Raw genomic sequence first — 22,202 nt, forward strand, 5'->3', positions numbered from 1 at the left:
GATAAAAAATATTTATGAAGATTATTAATGAGAAACAGGTATCAATTAGAGGAGAAATTAAGTATCATTAGATTCTTGGATATCTAAGAGTGCAAAATAAAAACAACAGGTAAGCACAGAGGGTATGTAAATAAGTACATTTTGCAACAGAATATTTTTCTACAACACAAATATCATGATAGAGCCAAGAGTTTTGTGTTGTCCAGAAACTGTTCAATCCAGTTATCAAATATCACCGAACTTTTAAATTTATAATTTTCTACCATTTAATTCCTTTTTTTTTTTTTTTTTTTTTTAAGAAGTTTGAACAGCACGATCTTCACTTGTTAAGCATTCTACTTCAAAGTATTTTGTAAGAGACAATCAGCTGACCTTTAATATCTGTACAATAACCTTCACTGCTTGCAATTCCTTTTTCACTGGAAATCTACGTTATGTCATGAAACTCACTGGAAATATTTAAGATCAAGAACAATTGCAGATTTAAAAATAAACATTTTCAGAAGAAAGAAGTGTAATTTCTATAAGAATCTTAATTTCCAATCATTTACTTGAAAGCTAAAGGCTCCCACAAAAGCAAACAGCTTCCTCTCTCAGCAATAATGTAAAGCAAAAAGTTGAAGGGATAACTTTGGAGCCGCTGAATTCAAATTGCATGAGATAATGCCAGCCTTCTCCCCAAGTGGCTTAGTACATACAATAACCTTACAGACCCAGTTATTTTGCCCATTCACCTGTGACTAGACCTCTTACTGGGCTAGTTAACTAACTGAGCTGCTTATATTTTCTAGGCAACACTCCCCTATGGATTTTAAAGCAGAGAATTGATTCTAAATGATGGTACAATGATTATTTCTTCTATTCCAAGTGTACTAAGAAGTTATGGGTCCCATGGCTGAAAGTCTCCTTGAAGGTGACAATTACTTTCCCTATAAGTTGAAACTCCCACACCTAGTTTTATTGCTTTTTATTTATTTGTTACATATCATATTATTTCATTGATTTTAGTGTTTGTTTTGCTGAAAGCAAGTAAGTCCAAATGTTGACCTTTATTAAGTCATTTCTTTAACAGTTACGGTGTTCTCACTTACATAGACACACCTTTATGGAAGAAAAACATCATCTATCTTCATGGAAGGGGCTGACTGTTTATAGAGCACTGTGTATAAAAACCTATTTTCACCATAAGCTAACATTTAAGATAAGCATCATAAACAGTACTGAAGCAAAAATTCAAACACTTACATCCACAAAAGCAGTTTGCAGGGTGGAGGCCAAGAGATAGGGGAGGAAGGAAATAGCTCCCTCCCACAACACATACGTGCAAAATCCCTGCCTTACCTCTACTGACACTTGAACAAGTTCTGCTTAGAGTTCGCCTGTCAAGCTTGCCTACAACTACAGCTAGAGGTACCTGTGAAAAAATGGAATCAATACCTCCCCTCCCCCCTTCTGGAATAAATAAACTACAAGGTGAAGCTCCCTCCTTCTTTTGCCCTGTGAATTTTGCAAAAATGCCACCTCAAAAGTGCCTACAAACCTGGCTTAACTTGCAATCTTAGTGGTTAAGACATGCTGCTGGGAGAAACAGAACTGAAAACCTTCCAGGCTGAGGAGGGAAGGTAACACTGAATTCGCATTTCTTGGATACTCCAAAAATGTCTGTGTCAGAAGACAGAAGCTAGCTACTAAAATGGGCAGCTCTTTGGACGATTGCATCACAAACAGGGCAGAGAACTGCTCTGGCTGGAGAGACAAGCAGCTTCTACTGAACAGTTTTTCATTTAATTCACTTACATAATCTAATTCCCAGAAGGCTTAAATAGCCCTAACACTGAACACAGAACTGAGGACTAAAAATTGATGTCCCTATTCTAGATTTTATTTTGAAAAGCTGGTCAAAAATACAGGAAGGGTTCCACAAGGCAAGGCATCCTGCAAGTGACAGCAGCTATTCTCTTAAAAACACCCCGTTTTCTCCATAAATAGTCACAGAAGTTCATAGTCATCTGGCCACAAACCAGAAATGCTCACTTACAATTCCTTACAATAAACAGTCATTACAGTTCAAATATACAAACAATAAGGTTTTCTGTGCCTATGGAAGAAAGATGATATATTGACACAACATAGTTTTACAAGCTAGTGTAACAATCTTCACATTACTCTGGTTGCTAATTACCAAGGTTTTTCCATATGTGCTTGTATGGAACCAAGAGGGAACTGGTGCATTAAAACACTATTTTTTATTATCAGTTTCTTAGTAGCCTAAATGCAATTGGAACCTATTCTTTTCAGGTAAATGTCATCCTTTGCAATTCTTACAGTAAAGAAAGCAAAGATTACGTGTATGCATTTCTGTTTTCCAATAACCTTTCCCAGATAGCTGTAAGCAACACAAGAAGGGTACAAGAGTGATATAAACTTGCAAGTAGTTGGATAAACTCAAAAAAAAAAAAAGTTTGACATTAAACAGCTTTTTCCAATAGTTTGTTTGCTTTATAGTTTTCACAAAAATATGAATATGCAGAGGTACCTTTAAGCATAACTCCTGATTTTTTTTTTTTATTTTTTTTTATCTGATCAAAGGGAGACAGAATTTAAAGACAACTTGCTAGATCAATAATCATTGCTAGCTATTTTCGCAGCCATTTGTCTCCTCTTGCTATCTTCCCATTAAGGCAGCAGAAACACTCACATTACTCTGAAAGCCTCAGTGAATGAAGCAGTGTCCCAGGAATGCTATGCAGAATGCAAGGAAACAAGGTTCCAAAGGTTCTCAGGCAGGTTATGGCTGTTTTTCTACAGCTGTCATAAGAAGATCTTTAAACCAAAGTGTTTGCTATCATTTGAGAGAGATCAGGCAGACAGTTGTAGAGTTCAATGTCTCAGAAAAAGAAAACTTCATGCCAGAGTATAAACACAAAGACAAGTTTCACGGAATAAAGACACCATCACCACCACCCCCCCCAAAAAAATAATATATATATATATATATTTATAATTAATATTTCCCCCTCCAGCTACAGAAAAAGACAAAGTGAAAATATCCTGAAGTAACAATACAGTGTCAGCTTACCTTTAATAAAACAGCCTAGGCTGTACTGGCACTGGGAAGTTTAATCTGGAAAGCTACACAGAAAAATTGGAAAAACCTGAAACAGAGGAACATTTTCTTAAATGAAGGAACAGGTTGTGGGGATTTTTTATTTTTTAGAAATTTTATTCCTCCACACAAGCTATCACACAATTTTATTCCTCCACACAAGCTATCATTTTTCCAAAGAAGCATGGAAATAATCAGTACTCAGGAAATTCTGATATATTTACGGTTTTCATATGCCAAATACTAGGCTGTGAGAAAGTATGAGCAAGCGCATTTAGGGAAATATTATGAAGTCATAGCAACAACTGGGACAGAAAAACACTATTTATACAGCACTACTTAAAAATAAACTGAATACTGAGATATAACATCAAGCTCTATGAGTCATGCTACTCTCATGCAATAGAATTATTATGGCAGCCAGTTCTTAAGCACATTTTTTGTTAGGGTTTGGTTCTCCCATCCTTCAAACATATTTGCAGGGGTTTCACAATTAAAGGCAGTTACTTTTTATAGTTAAATGGAAGACTCTGGAAATCAAGGTGTAAGCCTTGGAACAACTAAGGCTGACAGCATAAAATCCAGGCAATTCAGATCAGTAAGATCAAAGAGATTGCTTCTGCACAGATCCTCCACACACAGCTTACATGAAGTTGGGGGTTCTTTGGTCAGCAAGGCTGTAAGCAGCAGAGCTGGTAAATCCCTAAGATAGCAGGGTGCACACACCCAGTTCCCGTATATCCCACAACCATTCTGCTTTAAGCACTCCAACCTTTATCTTCCTCCATGGCTCCAGGCCCTCTTTGGGAGTACCTAGGCTGACTTTTTCTTGTCCCTCAACTACTCCCTGCACAAATGGTAGCCCAGTGCTCTGATGGTTCTGCCAACCTCCACACCGACTGGCCAGCCAGCTCAGCGAATGAAAGGGGCCATTACAGAACCCAAAAATAACATTTTCTTGAGCAGGTATATCAGTTTGTGTCACACCCACCCAGCTCCCTGCTGTCCTGAGGCAGGTAAGAAATGTGCATCTTCATCTCTGCTCTTCTTTAATGTGTGCCTGAAATGATAAATTGATTTAAAAATGATGGAAGGAGTAGCATGGGAAGATGGCTGCCAGTTAGAGAAGGCAAAGGTGCCAAGTCTCACTTTCCTCAAAAGCATATTAAAGGCCTTCACTGAACAGAAATAAGCTCCCAACCGTGCTCTGCGCCTGCTCCTTAACATACTTTTGGCCAACACAAATCTTTTAACTTTCATACTTGTCAGGATATTTTCTTTCCTCGTGCCAAAGAATTTACGAATTTCCATTAATAAACAAATTCTTAATACATTACTAATCATGAGGTCCAAAGATCTTAAGCAAGCTTTTACCTGCGTCACCACAGACACAAACAACCAAACATGAAGCAGCATGGAAAAGGCCTTACCAGCTCATAGCCCTTGCTGTCTTTTGTCATAAACAGGCCCAGAACACATTGGGTAAGAGAATTTATATAGGCTAAAAATAAACCAAGAATTGCAATGGAATAGAGTAACTGGATAATAAGTAGTAAACACTACAGTAACTACAGAAATGGTACAGACAAGCAAGGCTTGTATTTCTCAACTTAGTGATTTTTGAGCAATATTTTTAAAATTAGGACACATTAATCTTACACAACACAAGGAAACACACCAATAAACAAATGAGCCTCCTCTTTAGGGAACATTCTAGCAGAACTACACGCTAAAGTTCTTGAATTTCTTCTCTACTGCTAGTGCCCTCCAATGTGAAAAGATTTGCTATAAATATCCTGAAGGATAAGACTCATGAGAATTTTAGAAAATATTAATGGTGGGCAAGCAGACCTTCGGAAACTGCACACATCATCTGAATATGCTGCTTCTGCGCTCAAGATGTTGGCTGTGATGTTGTTACCTTGAAAACAATTTACAAAACTCAAAAATGGTTCCTTCACTCGCATTAAAAATACTTGTTTTTACTCCTTTTCTTCAAGGTGTCAGGTGGTAGAGATTAACACATCACACAACTTGCAAAAACCCATGCAACAAACGCAGACTTAAGATGTTACAATAATCCAGTCGATTCCAAAGCCTCTCTTAAGGTGTTTTCCAACAGAAAGATGGAAAAAATGCATAAAGGCATTCTTCAGTTTATCTCTGAGACCCCCAAAACAGATGAATTTTTCATGATCTCTTACTGTCAGTCACGTAGGACTGTTTGTTGAAAGGTAAGATTTTAATGTTCAGAACCCCTCAGAAGATGTCTATTTTGATTAGAAACCTCACTGCAATTGAAAAGGATTTAAAAAAAATAAGGTCTTGGTGCTGCTTACCTGAAACCTACAGAAAGACATACTAGATTTTGAGTCCGATATTCTAACATGAAGGATGTCTGCAGATAAAACAGTATTTCAGGTACTTGAAACCTGAAGGCAACACCCCAGCCTTGTCCTGCAAACCTGATCAACACTTCCCAAAATGCACAATCCAGATAACAGACTGGAGACAACACTTTTCATGCCTCATTTCAAGAGCTTAACCGTTTCCAGAATGGAAAGAACTATCACAAGTTTTCAGTGCCCACACAGCAATGATTCTCCCTCCAGTTATTGTTTCACTTGTGATAGGCTGCTTTAAAGTAAGGCAATAGGCGAATAGTCCAGGTGACAAATTAGTCCACAACCAAGAAAGTTTCAGAGTAAGAGGATGACAGGATCATTCAGAAGGGTCAGCTATGAGATTAGACCAGATTGCTCAGAGCTTTATACAGTCTTGAAAACTGGGGAGGACAGAGACTGCATGAGCACTCCGCCCACTTTATCTTGGTATTTAACTGTCTTGGTGAGATGGAAGAAAAAAATAATAGGAAACCAACTACTTATGTTGTCCTTGTGTTTTCTTTAAGGACTCTTTAGAAGCAAGCTCAAAGACCAGTCTCTAGAAGGGAAATGCACCTGTTCACATTCCTCTTTAAACTTCTTTTTGGATGTATAGGGTGGCTTGTCACTCTAGATCTGACTCAGCAGCATTCCAAGTGTGATGACTAGCAAGTGAAACACAAATAAGGACACAACTCAACTTGGATTAGCTGCTCATAAGAACTTTCAGCTATGGTATTTTTCCTTATTACTCATTGAAATCTGAGGGTTGTTCCATACAGAATAGCAAGAAAACAGAACTTCATTGTACAGAAACAAACGTCCCGTGATTGAAGTGCTAAACCATCATGCTTTTCTACTACGTGTAGCTACCACAGATATGCTTTACAAAAACTCTACCTTGTATTTCATGGTTAAATAAAACAATTTATACATTCCTTCCTATTTTATTTTGTCCAACCAATTTGTTCTATGAGAGCTCCTGATTTCTTCGGGGTTGCAATTTGTGGATGGTTTACATGGACAGAAAAATAGAAAAACTATAAACTTATATAACAAAACCTGTTAGAAACACAGCTACCAACATTGAGAAGTCCATAAATGAATAAGACAAGTTAACTATGGAGGGGGTGGGGTTGGTTTATGCATTTAAGTGACATGAAGGAGTTTTAACACCTGAATGCATCAAACCAAGGTTGTTCACTACTACTCAGTGCTCTGAACTCTTCTAACTGCAATCAGTAGATGCAAGTGCACATTATTAATAGAAGTTAGGCCTCAGACTTTTGAAGCTAGAGTCTCAAGTCAACAACTTTGGGTTAATTCTTATTCTCCAATCTATAAAAGCAGAAGAATAGCACCCTATTTCATTTTTAAGAAAATTCCTTTGTTTCCTCCAAAAAGCAACTACAGCACAAATACCAGAAAAGAGTCTGTAAAAGGCAATTGAATCACTACTTCCAGTGGAATTCAGATTGTATGTACGTAAGTCAGCAGAGCCAGACATTAAATGAGTTTTTGAAAGATGACAGCAACCTGTTTGGTGAATCCCATATCCTGAGCACTGAGGCAAGGAATCTAAGAAACGCCCACCAGTATGATCAGTACTGCACACACTCCCCTGCAACTCTGAGCAGTATTTATTCTTTTCATTTCCAGTTTGAATAACCAAGTATTTTGCCACCTAGACATTTATTCTCCAGTTATCAAGAAAGATTAACCAGTACAGAAGCTGCTAGCTTGCGGTAGTCATTCACAACTTTGAGTAACAAGGGATTCCTTACATGTCTGCATTGCACCTAAGAGGTGGGACCCAAGTGGGGACTGCTTGCGTGACCCCATGCAGGAGAAAGACAGGCACCTCTTGAGCAGCCGCAGGCAGTCCAAAAACCATGGCCAGCCATCCCCTGATACCACAGAAGAACTGTGAAGGAAAGAGACAGAAAAAGGAGGAGGAGGAGGAGAGGCACCCACCTGCAGCCAAAGCAGAGGGTGGCAGAGGAAAGGCGTTTCAGCAGGTACATGGTTACTGCTGGGTCCCCCACTGCCCTGGCCCCAGCCAAGGATCAGATGCTGCTGTTAAATGCTAATTAAGTAAGAAATAAAACTGAAAGAAAAAAAAAAAAAAGAAACAAACCGCAAGGAGTCAAGAACTTGCTTCAAGACAACTTCCTCACTGCTGTATATATTCACCACTATCCACATTCATTAAATGTTACATTTTTAACATGCAACAAAAAACAACTGAAAATAGCATTAGCTCACTGCCTTAATAGTCAAGCAATGAACAAATATTTGGTTCATTTCTAGCACACATCAAAAGATCACTAAAGCAGTCAGAATTGCCTTGATACTTAACACATCTTGAAACAAAATCCAGCTATGCTCATAGGACTATGTCAACTTAGACTCTCCAGGCACATCCAACCCTGTGTGACTAATATTTTATGATGTATACATTTTACAATGTATAATTTAAGGAAGAAGAACAGCTATTTTGATCATTATATTTTATTAAGTTTGAATATTTCCTTATTTCCATATTTCCTTGCTTGAATATTCCCTTAAATAAATGAAACTTAGACTTACTGTTTAAGTGTGATCATCTTTGAGTAATACACAGAGTGCAGAAGCGTGTCTCTGAAGTGCGAGACAACAGCCACACATCTTCAGCCACACCAGGAGGTTTCATACATGTATAATAAGTATTATCTCACTCAAGAACTCTTGAGAAGATAGACCCAAGTTATGAGCCACTGTTTGTCTGTTTTTCTGTTCAAAGACAATAAAATTGAACCCTTCAAGCCCCTCTGGGAATACTCTCTTGTAATCACATGCCTTTACTGCAGACATGAGCAATGGCATAGCGATGCAGTTGTCTGAGAACTAGCAATCATCCCCTTAATTTGCTATTGGACATGTCAGTTTTGTTTGTTTTCATAATCAACACCTATTCGTCATTACTAACTCCTACATGCTGCCAGCATATCCTCCCTCTGCATTTTTACAACTAGCCAGGATGACTTACACAGCAAAATAAGGGACCAGGAAAAAATGTATTTTTTTCCCTCTCAACCCGAGGGATTATTTTTATTGTGCATTTTTTCTTTCAACTGATAAGGCTATAAACCACCTTCAGAGATTACACAGAGGTTACCAATTTTAATTGAAACAGACTATGAGTGCAGGAAGTCATTAACACCACAAAACTCCAAGCTTTAACTGGCACAGCTATACTGGCCAAGGACAAAGTTGATAAACAGCTGTGCAGGGATTTCTAGAAGATTTGGATTTACTTAAAAACTTAACGTATTTCTATCATACTTTTTTGCTTAGCTGTAAATGTAACAGATGGTGAAGTAACCAGAATAAACCATGCTAGGAAAAAAAATAAATCTCCAGTTCTGCAGAGACAAACTGCACCTGCATTTACAATGCTCTGGTCAAAGCTGGATACTGCTGTTAAAATGCTCCTCCAGTATGCCAACCATTAGGACCTACTGCATGCCAATACTAAAAGTTTTTGCTTTGAAACCTAAGCAGCAAGTTGCACAGAATCCATCCCTAAGTTTTAGTGTTAAAATACCCAAGGCTGATGAAAGATTTGTATAATACACTGCCATTGTATTTGATAAAGAAAATTTGCTTTTTTTTTTTTTTTTTTTAAATGTACGCTACTACAAAACATTAAGTCTGAAAGAGGTGGATTAAGCAGTTCTCTAATGCAGGAGCATTGTTAAATTTAGTTAAAAATTTTAAATGATGGAAAGGATAAATATACCAAGGATCATACATGCTATTTTATAGTCTTCAGAAATGGAAACTAGCATTTTTGAACCTAACAACATTAAGTTCAAATAATATTAAGAAAAGAAACGTAAACAAATCCTAATCCCTACTACATCATGAAGAGAAATGAGCATGATAACACGAGTACTGTATTCTAATCTCCTCAAATATTCGTCTTAATAAAGAAATCTCAGGATCTCCTAAAACAAGAAACATAATTAAAAAAGAAAAAAGACTGCCTAAAAGATCTGAAGTCTTTCCAAAAATATTTCCTGTCCTTTAGGATGTACTGCAAAATCTAAATCCCTCTTACATATTCAGACATCCTTTAAAACAAGAACTGTTGAAGAACATTTGACTTTTTACAGGCTTAAATGTTACTGCATGAACTGCAATACAGTGTTAGAAAATTACATATACAACAAAATTATGACAAGTGTGTAAATGCAGTTGCCACAGATCCTGTCAACAGCATACAAACGAGTAACACAAAATGAAGGTTATATGAAATGCATTGTTCCCAGTGCTTTCAAAAACTTCAGATATTCATCTAAGATAAAGTCAAAAGCAAATTAGTCAAAGTTTAACTTGCCTAATATCTGGATTTTTGAACTATAACATTGAAGCAAAGCAACTCCAGTTTCTAGTGTTTATTTAATTAGTGTCAATATTTATACCGAGGGGAAAAAAACACTAAGAGCATCATTACCACTGTTAAGAACTCAGAAGCATGCCTGCTAAAAAGCCTTTGAAGTATACCTTTTAGAAAACATACCCTGAAGTTCACAGAGGATATAGGTACTATTTTTAAAAGTATTTTTTTCAGCTATTTCATTTAATCCCACTGGAGGATGAAAACGCATCATCTTACTATAGTCATTGTATATTAATCAGTAACTGTTGAAGGGAGACAACCATTCCTCAAAATTTCTCCCCAGGTTTTCAGACTGACTATTTTCTATACTGACTGTTCTTAAAAACAGAAAAGGAAGTACTGTTAAATAACAGATTTTTGAATACAAGTATTGTAATTGAGCTAAATGTTTTTAAAAGAGCATCTCAGGTGATTGTTCCAAAATGACTGAGATGAACACTTTGTTACACTGTTTTTCACACAAACTGACTAATCCTGGCTCTAATCAGTATTTAATTTTCAAAAAGACTTTAGAGGTGTGCTACTCCGATGTGTACTGAATACTACCTGCAGATTCTTTAGCTAGTGAGGGAAAGTAACAAAAAAAAAAAACACAAAAAAACAGTAAAAAGCATCCTTGAATAGTATCCTTCACAGACCTTAAATACAGAAACTAACCATAACACATTAAAAATAATCATGCTCCTATTTCTGTTGAGATGCACAGAAGAGAAGCAACATAAGAGAGCAATTTAACAGCTGATTTTTTGGTCACAAAGCACTTGCATTTTTAGGTTTTAAACCCTGCAACACTGACTTGTGATAGAAAAAAATCCCATTCTAAATAGATATATTAATGCTTTCTTAACAACAGAAAAAAAAGCACAATAAAATTGGCTTTCAGTATATTTTGCAGGAAACCACCTGAGGAACTCATAACAGTATAACATTTTAAATAATTTGAAAGATTAAATACTGTATCTATTGTAAACTTTAAATCAGAAGTTATTATTATTTAACCTGAGCGATTAAGACATTAAACTGCAGAAAAAAAACTGTTTGAATAGAAGTCTGCACCTTTTTCTAATGTTCACTTTTGCAGTTTCTGTGACATTACCCACTAACTAACATGCCCTCCCAAGGTCTCCAAAAATGAAATAAACCTTAATATCTGACACCCTGTTCGTCTAACTGAAAATGAGACAAATATGCCTTTAGGTATGTTTCCAAGAAGCAAGAAGGGGGCAGAAGACCACATGCCTTCACCTTGCAAATTACACTTGGAAAACACTGGTAGTTTGCAAGAAATCTTAAAAGTTGCCAGACACTTAAATTATTTAACCCTTTAGCTAGTGGAACTAGATGGCTAGTACATTCTTCATAATGAAAACTGATTTCAACAAAGTGGAAGTATTTACAACCCACATATTTAATACTTAGTTCATTCTACCACACAAAAAACAAGAATTTGACAGTAGTGCAAAAAGGATAGTGCAGAGAAACTGAGAAAGAGGCTTGCAGTGATTCATTTTCCAATAGAGAAAATGTGAAACAGCATTCACAGCTGTACTGACAAAGTAGCTGCAGAGGAAAGTGACATATATACAACCATTCTAAAATGGCATACAATTAAGAAGCAAAACAGAATATTAGGAAGCGCTGCCTCAGATATCAAAGCTTCAGATCTTTGATCTAAAGATAAAAAGGTGCCATGCTGCTTATCTGACCACACAAGTACCACAAAACATGTACACTGCTGTACTTAAATAGAAAATCTCACAGAAGTATATAGAAGTAATACAATAATGGCTACTAGAAGGATATTTGTGTTTCAGACACTAAGAACCATCGTTTCAGCCATGACCAAACAAACCCTCTCATATTTGACAAATGTTACAATCTTTACCAAAAGATCACATTCATTTGGCCAAAAATACTTTCATTTCTTCTATTGAGCAGCACAGGAAATATTTGGCAGGAAAAAAAGCAACTGTTAAATTAGCAAGCAAAATACTTACCTTAAAAGCCGTGTCTTAACTCACTTGCATTTTTCCAAATATGGAGCTCAGCAGCACAACTGCACAGGGAGCTGCAGTACCTGCACAGCTTTGCCTGACCTCCACTTCCACAAGCAATTCTCTCACAGCACATTTCATCATTTCCTGCTGGCTGCTGAAAACCTTGTCGCTAAGGTCATTTTTTTCACACTGCAGCACTCAAACCAATGCAGGGTTTTCACTCACACGTTTCCGATGTTTATGTACTGCAGTGAAGATAAATATTCATCTTTCCTATAATCTCCAAAATAGACCACTAGTAGGCCATATTAAAGGAAGGTATTTTTAATCATACAACTGCATTAAGTGAAAAACAGTTTTTAAATATATCAGTGAAACATGTAGGCATATTTTTCAGATGCGTTGCTTAGGAAGCAACTCTGTTGTTTCTGTGTTCCATAGTCAAAAGCTGTATTTTTCCATCTCCAGAAATATGGGACTGTAATAGTAATTAATGAAATACTGACACATATTAAATAAAGGCAGGTCTAAATCCTAGGATTAAGGTCAAACATGCTACTCTTCCTGAATCTGAAGGTTATGTTAAGTAAAGCAGCTACTATTCTTTACATCAAGAGAAAACTAACTCAGAGACCTCATTTGAACCAAATTCAGCCCTAAGACTAACAGATGTGCCTTTCCAATGACAAGAAAACAGAAACTGTAAATAAGTGTATTAACAACGTGTCAGCATACTGTACCTTCTGTTAGTCTTACAGAGACCTTACTGTGCTTGGCAGAACCTAGTAAGACTGATCGGGGCAGGGGAAGCTAGTTGCACTGATGGACCTAGATGAACATGTGCACTCTTCAAGTAGTTAACTCTGCTGTCTTTTTTTTTTTTTTTTTTTTTGAGATGTAAATAAATCAAGTAAAATGAAGACAACTGGAAAACAAAAAGCAATGTTTTTTTTGCCATGGAAAAAGTAATAGAGAAAGCAGATCTCAGAAGGACATTGCTGAAGATGGAAGAGGAGAAAAGACTCCAAAACCTAGTCAAATATCTCAGTTTCTGAGATATGAATGCACTCATACTTAACTTAAAACGCTGTAGAGGCATCACATGTCCACACAAAACTCTTTGTGGCCTTTTGGGATTATTACTCTCTCTTAGACAAAACAGATTATTAGGACAGCTACTTAACACATGTACAGTGATAGAAATATCCTATAACACCAGTAATCTTTTGCTAGTATAGCTCATGGTGGTTCCTTGAAAAAAAGGTACAGAACTGTACCTTAGGACCCTTTCTACTAACGCAGAAATAAAATAACCATCCCCATAACTGCTGACTTAGTTCAGAGCTGTAAAACAGCTCTAAATAGTAGCTTCAATTATTAGCAATGTTTCTGCAGCCATTATCCTCTCAGGGCTATAGCCCTGAGAGGATAATGGCTGCAGACAAAAGGCAGGACAAATTACCATATGACACTCCTCAATTCTCAAGATATGCTCAAGGCTAGTTAAGTAGCAATGTAACTATTCTAGCAATGTAAGAACTTCTAATGAAGATAGCCCTACAACCTGAAAGCAACATTCTCAGCTGTGATCCCTGTCAGAAACTTTATATATCACATTGCCAGTGTCATATCATTTCTGGAACTGGAACAGAAATTACAGACCTCTGCGGAATGCAGTTCATAAGTGTAGAAATAAAACAAGCACAGGCATAGACAGCTCTGACTATCCTTCTTTCCAGGAAATTAAATAACTACTTATTCCTTCAAGAACAACAAAAAAACTGTTCATGTATTTCAGAGTCAATCATTTACTGTAACAGTACAAGTGAACATGTGACTGTGTTTCATATTTCATATTAAATAAGATTAATTCCGATTTTAAAGCAAACTGATTCTGGCTTCTAAAGAACAGCCAGGGTCATTTACCTGTTTGTTTGTATTAAGGTGGAAAAGAAGGTTGCTTGCTACTTAGTTTCATTAACACGGCCACTGAAAAGAGAAACACTTGAATTCTGTTTAACCAGATTTTCGGCTCAGTGAATCTGAGGTAAACTTTAGCCAGGACTCCCATGTTCCTAGGCAATTTAATTTTCTGATCCTCAAAAGGTAATTACTGCAACAAGGACAGGAGACCTTTACCCAACTCAATAATCCACACAACATGGGATTGCTGACCTAGTAGAGTTAAATAACCCTCTCAAACACCTTGATTTTTTTTTAAATAAATATAATATAAACTTGCTCCTTTATGTAAGCAACATTAAAGTGTTACTATGTACTAAATCCATAGGTCTAAGCTACCTGGAAGTATCACTCTGAAGGTCACTGATTTCATTTTTTATAGCCTTGTGCACATAATTTGACAAGATAAATACACACATAACTAAATTTGCTTCTAGTTTTTTGGTTTTGTTTCTGTCACATACAGTACACAAACCCATTTTTAACACTGATGCCACTGAAAATCTGAAGTTTTCAGCATACAAAACATGACGCGTTAAAACAGGCAGATAAGCTCAAGGTTAGGCAAACAAGAAACTGAAAGTTTTTCTTCAGTTCTAACCATTTTACTAATCTCATTAGGAGTTTAGAAAAAAGGAGCCAGCCAGCCCTACAATTTCCAGAGATCTGGATACACTTTAGCTGTCCTTGAATAGCTCTCAAACACACAAGTCATTCAAATGTAAAACCTCCAAACACAAAAATGTGCACAAACACACAATTTACTCAACTAATCTCAGGCTAGTTTTTTCTATGCTTCTGCCCCTTTTCAGGGGTAGGAAAGCTTTTTATGCCATTTTAAAGTAATGCTTGACTGAGGTACAAGTAGGTCAGCCAGCTACCCCACAATCCAAATTGGAATGAGGTTTAAGGAAATTAGGACAAGAGGTCCCATTAACTACCATTCCCGCACTTGCCATTACCATTGTGCTTTTTAATTTAAAAAGACTGTGCCAACACTATGTAGCATTTAAACAGCAGCCTTTAACCTGCATCTTGTTAACAACTGAAAGACAGAAAGATGAAATTTAAACAATGCAAAGTTGAATATAGAGCTATCACAATGTTAATATCTAAAAAAAAGAGTTGAAAATTCAAATACATAAGGCTACTTTATATATACAGATGTGGGAATAGAAATGTTGTTTTTGCAGAGTTACATTGTTTAGAAGGAGGGAATGTGGTACTGAAATATGCTTACAGTGATAAGAAAGTTTAGCAGGCGACCTTGTAAAATGCAGACAATCAGACTCCTTAGGACAATTAGGTGAAAATCATGGTGTCAAGTCAAGTCAGATAAGTGAAGAAACATTACCACTTCAAGCAGTAAAAATGTCAAAAGAAATTTGAAATTTAACAGGCCGGCAACTGAAGGCCATGCATTGTTTGTGAAGCATCAGATAGATTGTGAATCTGGATTACCCACTCAGTGGGGAAACAGGGGAGGGTCCTGCCATCAAAAGGTATATAAACTGTGTTTTGGAACTAGTAGATGCGCTCTCTCCTGCTTGTGGGGCACCCGCCATTGCAATCGCGAATAAATTACTACTTCACTGAGATCCTCGCCTGAGCCTAAGTTATTGGCTACGGAGTGTTTCTCACAATTTGGGGGCTCGTCCGGGATCCAGTCACCTACTGGGGAGCCCCACCGCCGCAGCAGCAGGAAGGCATGCCCCGCTGATTTCAGCGGTCCTGTGCATCAACGGTGGCGGTTCTGCGGAAAGCTGACAGAGGGCCCGCGACTGGTTAAAGAGGCAGGATCCGTGAAGTAGTGGGGAAAGGAAGAAGGTAGGCACTCCGGGTTTTTAAGAATCGATCCGGTAACTCTGTGCACAGACCAAGGTAAGAAATATTAAGTATTGCCTTGGGGGTCGGGTGATCTGCTGTATGGTAAGCCCTTGCACAGGGAAGTGCCGGCACTACACCAGGGGAATCTGGTGTACGGTAATCCTTGCACGGGGAAGTGCTTGGAAGTACACCAGGGAATCTGGTAAACTCAGGTGTGCAGTAATGCTGGCACGGGGAAGTGCTTGGTGGTACACCCCCATCTTTCAGTACGTTGGTGTGTGGTACACTGCAGAAGGGAAAATTCTGTAGCACATACTGGCGAGGGTTAGGAAAAATGGGAAAATATGAGTTCCAGGGGACAGGGAGATATCCCTGGGGGAGTGCCTACTAATAGTTCTTCCTGAAGAATGATAAGAAATTGGAAACATAATCCCAAAATTAGAGGGATTGTAAAAGAAAAATAATTTAAAAAAAAAAAAAAAAGGTTAAATATTGTGTATCAGTCTGGACAAAAGAACCAATTAAGGAAACAGCAGTATTTTGGCCAAAATACGGGTCTGATGAAAATTCAGGCTTTAAATTTATGTGTAAACAATAAGATTCCTTTTTTTAGAGAAGGAGCCAAGTTATGCTCCCTATAATCTTAATATTGAACTGGTGGCAGCAGCAGTCACTCCAGGAAGGGAGACAGGGACTGGAATTAACACTGTCCCTAAAGAAGGATCATACTCTAGGCTCTGGCAAGAATTAGAACAAGGTAGAAGATATATTGAGAATTTTGCCTTCCCTGATACTAACAGTACTAACACTAACTGTGTATACTCTTAGGTGAACTACCCCCTCCTCCTTACCAGCAGAGAGGTTAGGACTTTTAAGAAGGAGAGGAAGTCTTTATTCGAGGACCCCAACAGCCTAGTTGAACAATTAGACCAGTTTCTACGACCTGATTTATACTCTTGGGGGAGGGAATTATGTCTATAAGTATGTTGTTTACAGGGAAAGAAATGGGAATGATCAGGAGGAGAGCTGCTATACAAGAATGGGAAAGAGTTCATCCTCCAGGACCAGGGGTAATAGCGGCAGGGCAGAAATACCCACTTGCCAATCCTGGCTGGAATAGTGTGCAACACAGAAATTATATGAGAGACTTGGGGTCAGAATGAGAAAGTACTTGGGGATGAGACCTGATGACCCAGTATCCCAAGGGCTCTTGAAAGTTCATTGTGTGATTAAAGCCTGGCAAAATACGCAGAAAATGCTTCAGAAGGTGGGGGAATGTAGTGAACAGTCACTGGGGGACCCTCCTGTGGGAGGCCCTGGAGGTGTGTGTCTGGAGGGGAGACAAGAAGGAAAAAAAAAAAAAAAGAGATCGAAACTAATGGTATTGACAGTGCAGCAGGTAGTGAGGCAGAGGGTTGGAGAAAGATGAAGAAAATCTTCAGGGGGAGTCAGGGCCAGGATGGAAAGGAGAGGAAGAGAGATGAAGGAATGGCAGGCAAAGAAGGCTGCCTGTGTTGTGACCCGAATCCTGGCAGGGACAGGCTTTCATAAGATGTTTTAAGTGTGGCCAGGCTGGCCACTTCGAATAGGAATATCTGGAGCAGAAGAAGGAGGAAAGAAGGAAAATGGGATGAAATATGCTATATTGATATGTTGTTTCAGTATCTTGGAGGGAAAAGGTATGGAATTAAGTTGGACTCTGACTGAGCCTTTGGTGCTGGTATTAGAAAAGTACGGGCTGGAGAAAGATAAAGGAAGTGTTAAAAGGGTTGCTGAAGGTGTTAAAGGTGTGGCATGTAGTATTTAACAGAGCTGTTTGAAGTTGAATGAGCAGGGAAAGAGGATGTAGGCATTATCTAAGTAACAGTCTAGAAGTTTTGGTATATTTGCATATTTGCTGTGGTGTTTGGTCAGTTTCCCAAGCATCGGGGAGGGGGACAGGAGGGGGGAACAGCCCGCTCCACCAGGGGCCTCTCCAGCGGCCGCAGGGGGGCTTCGGCTCCAGCGCCTGGAGCGCCTCCTCCCCCTCCTTCTGCACTGACTTTGGTGTCTGCGGGGAGGTTTCTTGCTCTCCCAACTGCTGTTGAGCAGCAGGTTTTTGTTTGTTTCTTTGTTTGTTTGTTTTCGTGGATGTGCTCTCACAGAGGCACGGACTGTATTGCTCATGGCTTGGCTCTGGGCAGCAGTGGGCCCCTTTGGGGCCAAATGAAATTGTCCCTTATCTGCCACGGTGAGGTTTCTGGGTTTTTCTCACGGGGGCTGCCACTGCAGTTTCCCACCCCCACACCCCTCACACCCCCCCGAACCCTGCCATCAAACCTAATACACTGGGGCAGTTAAGTCATTACTGACCTGTAAAGTATCAGGGATTAAATTAACTAATGAAACCCTAAATGTGATGGGGGTAGAAGGTACTGGGATAACAGTGCCATTTTTGGGGAATACTAAGCTGAGACCAGGGGATAAAATGATCACTGGGCAATTATTGTATGTATCCAAGGTGGATACTAACTTGGTGGGAAGGGATTTGATGATTAAATTGGGCATTCAAATAGTAAATTGTTAGACTGGAATAACAGTGTTATGAATGGAGTGCTCTCTGGCCCTGAGAGCAAACATACATGTATATTCACCTCTGACTGGAAAGACCCTGAAATGGGGGCGGAAGCAACAATATAGGTGGAGAATTTTACCTCAGGGGTTTACAGGGACACCTATCTATTTGGGTAAGTTCTAAAAAAAAAAAAAAAAAGATTTTGGAGCAATTACAACCTCCCAAGGAGGTATTAATGTTAACAAATATGTGGATCGTTTTCTATTGTCAGGACAGGAGAAAAGAGTTGTGAAGAAAGCTACTAACAAGCTATTCAACTTTCTGGGAAAGCAGGGCTTGGGAGTATTAAAAAAAAAAAAAAAAAAAAAAGTTACAATATGGAGAAAGAGAAGTCAGGTATTTAAGGCATCTAATGTCTGAGGGAAAATGAAGAATAAATCCAGAGAGGATTCAGGGAATTGTTGAAAATTAAGAAAGAACTAAAAAGTTTTAAAACAATGATTTTTTTTTAAGGAATCAGGAGCCATGAAGTCTGAAGGAAAACGGATACTCCCTGATGGGAGAGAAATGCTGAATAAAGTGATAATGAGGCAAATATTAACTGTTTTACATCAAAAGAGTCATTGGGAGGTGCAAGCAATGTGTGATATTGTGCTAAGAAAGCATGTCTGTGTAGGAATATACACTTTAGGGAAGCACATATGTAGAGGATGTACCATATGTCAAAAGGTAAATAAAAAGGTCTTCTGTAACCCATCTAGAGGGGGACGGGAGCCAGGGCTTTGACCTTTCCAAAGTATACAGGTAAACTTTACTGAGTTACTTGTTTGTCCTAATTGACCACGCAACTGGATGGGTGTAAGCTTTACTGCAAGAGTTAAAGCAGGCCTTAGAGATTGAGTGGGATTTTCACAGCCCCTGGCACCCCTCCTCTGCTGGGAAGGTGGAGCGAATGAATCAGACGTTAAAGAAGCAAAAGAAGCAAAACTAGTGTTAGAAACCCAACTTCCTTGGGTAAAATGCTTACTCCTACAGGTTTAAACAGCACCAAGAAAGGATATAGGAATTTCACCATATGAGATGCTGTTCAGATTGCCCTATCTGGGCAGAAGGGATGAGATACCACAATTCAAAATAAGAGAGTTTCCTTAAGAACTGTATTCTGGGGTTGTCTTCTTCTTTGTCATCTCTCAGGACCTGTGGGTTGTTGGCTCAAACCCCACCTTTGGAATTCCCCATTCACCACCATCATCCAGGAAACTGGGTCCTGATTCGGACCTGGAAAGAGTCAACTCCGGCCTGAATGGGAAGGACAATTACTGACCACTGAAACAGCCGTAAGAACTGCGGAAAAAGGTTGGAATCACTATACTCGAGTGAAGGCATCTGTCGACGCTAGTACCTGGGAAGCTGTTCCTACAAAAGACTTGTTGGAAGTTGAAATTGAAGAGAAAAATCTCGTAGTGGACTCTGAGCAGGATAAGAGCTTGCAATTGTAAACTAACCTTTTATTTTCACAGGTAACTAACGAGTGTGACTTGTGATTGAGAGAAAGGACGGACCTATAGCGAACTGCAGTGCTCCCAAGGGGGGGGTTGTTATAGTAGTAGTGTACATCTTATTTTTGTATCGATAATTATTTGGAAACCTAAGGTTTAAAAATAATGACAGGGAAAAATCGATTACTAATTTTGTTTTTAGTGATTCTAGGCCTCAGAGAAGGCCTTGGTCAATTGGTAACTTGGAAAAGGCATGACCAGATAATAGCAAAAACAGGATACCCCATCAAAATATGGGTGACTGTGACAGAGGGTTATGTACCACAAGCCGTCACGTTTGATGCTTGTGAGGTGTTAGCTTGTGGAGATTTAAATGCCCAATGACAATTGAGCAGAAAGAACAAATAACTGGGAGAGACACAACAGCCAGATTGAGAATAGCTGTATGGAAACAATCCTCTATTGCCATCAGAGAAAGGGAGAAACTCAAGGAGAAAACAGGAGAGTAAACAGGAGGCCCTCTGAAATGTGGCAGTTCAAACATTTGAGATTCAAACAGGGTATGGGGACGTGAATGCCTGGATAGAATGGGTCAAATATACTGTCCAGAGTCTCAATCGTAGCTACTGCTATGCTTGTGCCTCGGGATGACCGATTGCCCAGATAGTGCCCTTCCCATGGGGGTGGACCAAAGACTCCCAAGGGATGCGATGTATGATTGCATTGTACCAAGAAAAGACTGCCTGGGGAAATGAGGCCTGTAAGTCTCTCTTTGCTGTTTCTTGCATGATAACAATATCACAGTTCCCCCTGCATTCTCTACAGCTATAGGTAACCATACAGCTTGCCTCTCACGGCAGGGTGTGAGTGCTACCTGGCATCTTGGAGAATTTGCCTTGTGCTACCAAGGACTTGATGGGAAACTGTTCAAGACTAGAGATCCCCAGGGCAGATCTCTGGTGGTACAGTGGAGGGAAGATCTTACGGTCCACCCTACCATCTAATTGGGAAGGCACTTGTGCACTTGTTCAATCAGCTATACCCTTCACCCTGGCATTTGAAAGAGAAACATCACAAATACCCAGAAAAAGTAAAGGAGGCTTAGGAATATCATTTGATGATAGAGTATGCATAGATTCTGTTGGGGTACCTAGAGGAGTTCAGGATGAATATAAAGCCAGAAATTAAATTGCTGCAGGGTTTGAGTTACTGTTCTGGTGGGTAACAATCAATAAAAATGTGGATTGGATTAATTATTTCTATTATAATCAGCAGAGATTCATCAATTATACCAAGGATGCAATGAGAGGAATCGCTGAACAACTAGATGCCATCAGCAAAATGGCTTGGGAAAACAGGATAGCATTAGATATGATGCTTGTGGAGAAGGGTGGTGTATGCGTGATGCTGGGCAACCATTGTACTTTTATCCGTAACAATACTGCCCCGGATGGCACAGTAACAAGAGCATTGCAAGGGCTTACCACCCTTGCCAATGAATTAGCAGAAAATTCGGGAGCAGACACTTCCATCACAGGATGGTTGAAATCTTGGTTTGGTAAATGGAAAGGGATGGTAATGTCCATATTTACATCCTTGATTATAGTAGCAGGAGTTTTGACAGCTATTGGCTGTTGCGTTATTCCCTGTGTAAGGGGACTTGTCCAGCGGTTAATTGAAACCACTTTATTGAAACAAATGACCATAGATCCACCACCCTACTCAGATAAAATGATATTAGAGGAAATGGAGAGCAAAGAAAGTGAAGAAGAGGAAGATATTTACCAAATTACACTTAAAATAAATAAATAAATAAAAATAAAAAGAGTTTTTGCAAAAATCAACAGTTTATAAAAAAAGAAAAGGGGGGAATTGTGGGAATAGAAATGTTGTTTTTGCAGAGTTACATTGTTTAGAAGGAGGGAATGTGGTACTGAGATATGCTTACAGTGATAAGAAAGTTTAGCAGGCGACCTTGTAAAATGCAGACAATCAGACTCCTTAGGACAATTAGGTGAAAATCATGGTGTCAAGTCAAGTCAGATAAGTGAAGAAACTCTTCACTTATCTTCACTACCACTTCAAGCAGTAAAAATGTCAAAAGAAATTTGAAATTTAACAGGCCGGCAACTGAAGGCCATGCATTGTTTGTGAAGCATCAGATAGATTGTGAATCTGGATTACCCACTCAGTGGGGAAACAGGGGAGGGTCCTGCCATCAAAAGGTATATAAACTGTGTTTTGGAACTAGTAGATGCGCTCTCTCCTGCTTGTGGGGCACCCGCCATTGCAATCGCGAATAAATTACTACTTCACTGAGATCCTCGCCTGAGCCTAAGTTATTGGCTACGGAGTGTTTCTCACACACACATGAACTATATATATGATCAGGATCCAAAGTTTTGTAGCAAATTATCAGTAAAAGCATA

At 38.8% G+C, this 22,202-nt stretch overlaps 1 protein-coding gene across 1 annotated transcript in view; it reads right to left on the reverse strand.

The window, feature by feature from the left end:
* Positions 1 to 3,124: 3,124 nt before the first annotated feature.
* The window catches only part of TTLL1 (TTL family tubulin polyglutamylase complex subunit L1), a 56,404-nt gene continuing 37,326 nt past the window's right edge, over positions 3,125 to 22,202 (reverse strand). The window contains exons 11-12 of the transcript XR_014318216.1: positions 4,098 to 4,166; positions 3,125 to 3,155 (exon numbers count right to left, since the gene is read on the reverse strand). The gene's annotated coding sequence lies outside the window, so the exon portion shown is untranslated. The remainder of the gene's footprint in view (positions 3,156 to 4,097; positions 4,167 to 22,202) is intronic.

The sequence above is a fragment of the Aythya marila genome, assembly GCF_965140915.1.
Source record: "Aythya marila genome assembly, chromosome: 1".
In the NCBI taxonomy this organism is placed as follows: Eukaryota; Metazoa; Chordata; class Aves; order Anseriformes; family Anatidae; genus Aythya; species Aythya marila.